This window comes from Pteropus alecto, unplaced genomic scaffold, assembly GCF_000325575.1.
Source record: "Pteropus alecto unplaced genomic scaffold, ASM32557v1 scaffold61, whole genome shotgun sequence".
Lineage (NCBI taxonomy): Eukaryota > Metazoa > Chordata > Mammalia > Chiroptera > Pteropodidae > Pteropus > Pteropus alecto.
In genome coordinates, this window is record NW_006434835.1 from 23,687,632 (window position 1) to 23,693,144 (window position 5,513).

Genomic DNA, 5,513 nt, shown 5'->3' on the forward strand with positions numbered 1-5,513 from the left:
TAAAGACTGCCTGGTACCTTTTATCCACTGGTGTCTGTCTGACCTGTGGCCCAGAGCGCAAGCGTGAAGAGTTTTGAAATAGGCATATGATTCCTCCAGAGGAAGTTGCATAACATTTAAGCCATGGGGCTAGAGTTTCTCCCATCTGTGGATTTATGGCCTCACATGATGAGGGAATGCAACAGCAGATAAATGAGCCACCTCTGCTTGGGCTGCAATTGCTCACCTTTTCAACTGATGCAAATCAGATTACTGCCTTGCATGGTATTTCCCCTCCAGCTTATCACCTAGTACTCTGTGGGCTTAGGGACATTTCTTACTGATACAAAGAACCCCAAAGCTGACTAGGGTTGTCTTCAGGGATTTTAAAAATAGGGGAGGCGAGGTCAGTTGTTGAAGCAGGTGTTTTTGTTTCCACTGTCAATTCAACATCCTTTCTTCCTAGAAGTGGCATCAATTATTTATTCTCTAGCAGAGTCAACTTTATTTTTAAAAGAAGAGCAGGTAAGGAGGATCTAAAGATCTTCTCAAGGCAGCAGTCCTCAACCTGTTTGGCACCAGAGACCGATGCTCCTATGAGAATCTAATGCCTGATGATCTGAGGTGGAGCTGAGGCGGTGATGCTGGCGCTGGGGAGCAGCTGCAAGTACAGGTGAATCTTCGCTCTGCTTGCCCGCCACTCACCTCCTGCTGTGCGGCCCAGTTCCTAACAGGCCATGGACCTGTACTAGTCCACAGTTCAGGGGTCGGGGACCCCTGTCTTAAGGGATTCCTCTTTTCCACTATCAAATTCCTTGGAAAATGTGAGTTGTTTTGACAGTCTTATTTCACATTGGCATTCTCCTCAAATTCTCCGATTTCAGTGGCAGATTTGTATTGTTGTCAACAACTAGGTGTTTCTTCACCTGAGAAATGGCTCCTTTCTGAAGTCCGCAGTGGCTTTCAGTTCCCAGTCTGAATTCCTTCCTGTGATCATCAAGATCGAATTATAACATTGTACATCTAAAATTTCTATAATGTTATTAACCAATGTTACCGCAATAAATTTAACTAAAAAAAAAAAAGATGGCCAGGTGCTCCTTCCATGCGTGCTTTAGTTTTCCTTTAAAACTCTGGCCAAGAGTCCTCTCTTCCAGGAAATGTTCTCTGAATAAATTTAGCTGGTCCACTCACCAGGTGTTATACACACAAATCCTCTACCTTTGCTGTACTGCTCTGTGCAGGTTTGACAAGTTTTTCTCACAACTGCCCTATGAGGGAAGTGCTATTATTACTTAGTTCCCAGAGTAGGGAGTCTACCCAATCTGTTTTTAGAGACCCTGCTTTTAGCTCCTCAAAAGTCAGGATCTTTTTACCTTTGATGCGTGAGCCCTTGGAAGAAAGCTCAACAACCCTGAGAATATCTTTCAAAGTATTTTCTTGAACAAACACAGTGGCTGGAATCTCTGAGTATAGTTCTGGAGCCAGTTTTAGGAAAAAATTATTGTTCATATCCCTACAGTTAAATTGTAGGTAATCATATTAACTTTGTTGGGTAATTAGAAGAATTACCTGGTTTATACTTGAACAGCTTTAACAGCATTACTGTCACAAAGTAAATGTTTGATAGCAGAAGCAATGATTCGTGTGATTATTGCAATGGCGGTGGTAGTTGTTATCAGTTCACTGCTTGTTTGAGTCCATGTAACTTTGGGGTTTCTAATTTAGAAAAGTTAGGTAAATGAAGGACTAGGAATACTCCTGTCACAAAGGTGACAAAGAAAATCACTATCAAAGGAGAAAAAGAGAATATTGAGGCTGTACTCGGGGAGCAAAAATAAAATAAAGCAAAACAGAAAACCTCTAGAGATTTGGGGGTGGTGAAAAGCAGAGCAAAGGGAATGGAGAAGAAAGGTGATCGAAGCCAAGTTATGTAATCGAAGTTAAATTCACTTTGTGAGAATTCAGATTTAAGTCCTAAACCTGGTGGGGAACTAGCACTAGGACCTCTTCTGCTCAATAAAATCTGTTGAATGCCATTGAAAGTGCACAAAATGGGTTGGTTAAAGATCACAGTGTATGGACATTGATTCTCTCCCTTCACTTCCTCAAAAATCTCAAAAAGAGGAGATAACTATTTTAGTTGCCAATAAAATAAGGATATGACTACAATCTGAAACAACAAACTGTAGTAAACTTGCCAAATGCTGTGAAATCTGGACCAAAATAAGGAAGAACACCGAGAACTAACAACATATCCTCAGAGCTTAGGCAAGATGGGCATGTCCCCTCACTGGGTAATGGAGCTACCCTGAAATGTTCATCCAAGGATTCTTTAAGTGATGAAGATCCAGGGACACAGAAGGCCATGACAGAAGAAGACTCTCCCCATAGAAAGCCATTTGACACTGCAGAACATGGCAGGTAGAAATGAAGACACAACTTTTATCTATTGTCTAATTACCAGAGGAGAGGTAAGAGGAAGAGAATGGAGGAAACGATGTTTTCCAAATTATCAAGCTCTTAAATGTTAAAAAAAAAAAAAAGAAAAAGAAAAAGAAAAAAGAAAAAAAGAAATTGAATGATGATGTAGATTCACAGGTTAAGAAAACTAAGATGTGGTGAGCGGCTCTAGGGTGCAATACGCCCTGTTAGAGCTTACGAATATCGTCCACTACTCTTCCTCCTCAGACTGTCTTTCAGCAGGTATATGAAATGAATAATCACCCCCACAGATCTGTGTGGAAATGAGAGAGGAAATAAAGAAAGAAATGTAAGATAAAACTAAAGAACAAAAAGAGAAAATTTCCAAGGAGACATGAAGGGTTCAGACAGAGTTGTTTATACTCTCAATGAAATTATAGGAGATATGTGTAAATGAAAAAAGTATTTTAGAGAAGAAAGCCATACTATAAGCAACTAAAATTAGAATAAACCTACCTTAAACGAATGAATGGACTTTCGCTCATTCATTCAACATGTAATTACTGAATACCCCATGCACGCCAGGAGTGCGCTAGATGCTGAGGTTTTAGCAGTCTTTGAGATTGGCAGCATCTCTGCCCTTATAAAGCTTGTGACCTAGGATAGGAGGTAGAGAAAATAATATATAGGGAATAAATTTATGTAGTCCTGTGAAATAAGTAAAATAGGACTACATAATAGAGGATGAAAAGGTAAGGCTTTTTTAGATTGAGTGACCAGGAAAGCTCTCTCTAACCATATGACAATTTATCTGAGAAATCTGGATAACATGAATGATTCAGGTTGGCAAATATCTGTAGAGACATTCTAAGCGTATATAATACATAATTGACATTTGCGAAAAAAGAAACGAGCAAATGAAACAGAAAATATGTTCAAAAAACATAATAGGAAAAATAATCTCAAAATAAAATGATTAAATCTGCAGAATGAACGAATAATGCTGTAAGGAAAAGTTGCTATTTGAATGATCAACATCAGTACTTAAGAATGACGCGGAAACCCAGGTCTGAATCTAGGCCCGTCTTGTCACTTGCTTTGGCCAATAGCATGCTGTGTCAGCTCTGAGCCTAAGCCTCAAGAGAACTTGCATACTTTCAATCCCTCTCTTACAACTCTGCTACTGGTCTGTGAACAAGCCTGGGCTATCATCCTGGAGGATGAGAGATCACATGATCAGGCCAACCCCACGCCCCCTACAAAAAGATCACCAATGCGTGTGGGTGAGGTGGTTCTAGGCCAGCCAGGCTCCAGCGGACCCATGTCCTGACCATGGACGCTCTGGCAGTTCACAGAGACCAATCAAGCCAGATTAGCAGAGCTGCACTCTGCTGACCTGTGAGCTATGAAAACTGGTGTTTGTTTTCAACCACGAAGCTTTGGAGTAGTTATTAGGCCACAAAAGCTAACCGATGAATATCTAAATGTTTTTCATAACCTTTTTCTTGTCCTTAGAGAGAGAATTTAAGACATGTCTTTTGTAAAGAAACATTTACCTGAAACTCAGCACATCTAGTTATATTTTAGATTCTTTTTTTTTCTGTTAAATTCTGTGGAACTACATTTAATGCTTTTTATTAAAAATACTTTTAATACTGTTTATTAATACTTTTTTAAAAAATGATTCCATCCTATCTATGGCCATACCACCCTAAACCTGCCTGATCCCATCTGATCTGGGAAGCTAAGCAGGGTCAGGCCTGGTTAATACTTGGATGGGAGACCACCTAGGAAGACCAGGTGCTGTAGGTGAAAAAAATAAAGTTAATTAATTAATTAATTAATAAAAATTATTCCTTCCCATCAAAACTCTACCTATCCACTTATCTGTCTCTCCTTTTAACTGTCTACATACATAAGAAGATGTTAGGAACAGTGTTTACCAAATGTTGAGTTGTTCTTTTATACCATGTTCTTTCATGGTAACATTTTGTATAATTTTGACATTGTGCTTTGTAGTTTTCTGTATTACTTGAATTTACTGTGCTGGATATATATCAGCTTTATAAAAACCAGTCGAATGGTTTTAAAATGAGCATGACAGGTAGTAAGAAAGTGCTCAGAAAAGGATGGGGATATGTTGAAGGGATATAGGAACCACGTGGAATTCTGCGTTGGCCCCTGGAAAGGAAAATGGACATTAGTGAGAAAAGTGCTGAACTTTAAAGAGGTCTGTAGATTAGTTATTAGTATTGTATCTATGTTAATAATTAGTTTGATCATTGTACTGTGGTTATGTAAGATGCTACAATAGGGGAAATTGAGTGAAGGAGAAAGGGAACTTTGTGTATGATTTTTGCAATTGTTAGGTCTAAAAGTTTTTCAAAATATAGTTGGAAAAGAGCATGAAATTGTATTCAATCACGTAAATAAAAAGTTTGATTTTGATCTACCTTATTTTTGAAATACAAAATATGTTATTCTTTGTGAATTGGGGAAATAGTTTTAAAAATGACCAAGAACTGATTATTACTTGTAAGTGATAATTGCTATTAGGTGTATGCTGATTCTAAGTCATAGTTTTAGAGTTCCCAGATATTCTGGGAAAGAAATTTATCGATGTAAATGTTTAATGTCTGCAACGTATTCTTGTTGTTGTTATTAATACAGTGATAATGTTTGGTTTGTCAGGGACTATATCAATTCTTCATTCTGTACAAGCACAAATTTTTATATTTATTACACTTTTAAACTAATTATTAATCTATTTCCAGCTTAATTTTTTAGATTTTATTTACTTTAATCAGCAGAAAATTAAGGAATTAGGACACTAAGTTATATCTCTAAATTAGCAAAATTGGACAAATATGTAGTATGCTTTGGAAAGGGATGTTAATCTGGTATTTGTGATGCATCAAGAAAAAGTCCATTTGGTTTAGATTGAAAGTTTTTGTAGAAGAGGAACACTATTTTTATCAGTTATTTTACTCTTTACATTCATTTTGGTGTCACTACTAAATGATATCCAAATCACACACCACATGCCAAAGCACGCTTTAAATGTATAAATAAACAACTCCAATACATTCCAATTGTTTCCTAAAGCAGCT

The 5,513-nt window shown here is 37.6% G+C and overlaps 1 pseudogene; it reads left to right on the top strand.

The window, feature by feature from the left end:
* Nucleotides 1-4,096: 4,096 nt before the first annotated feature.
* On the top strand, nt 4,097-4,215 carry LOC112478538 (annotated as a pseudogene).
* Nucleotides 4,216-5,513: the final 1,298 nt, after the last annotated feature.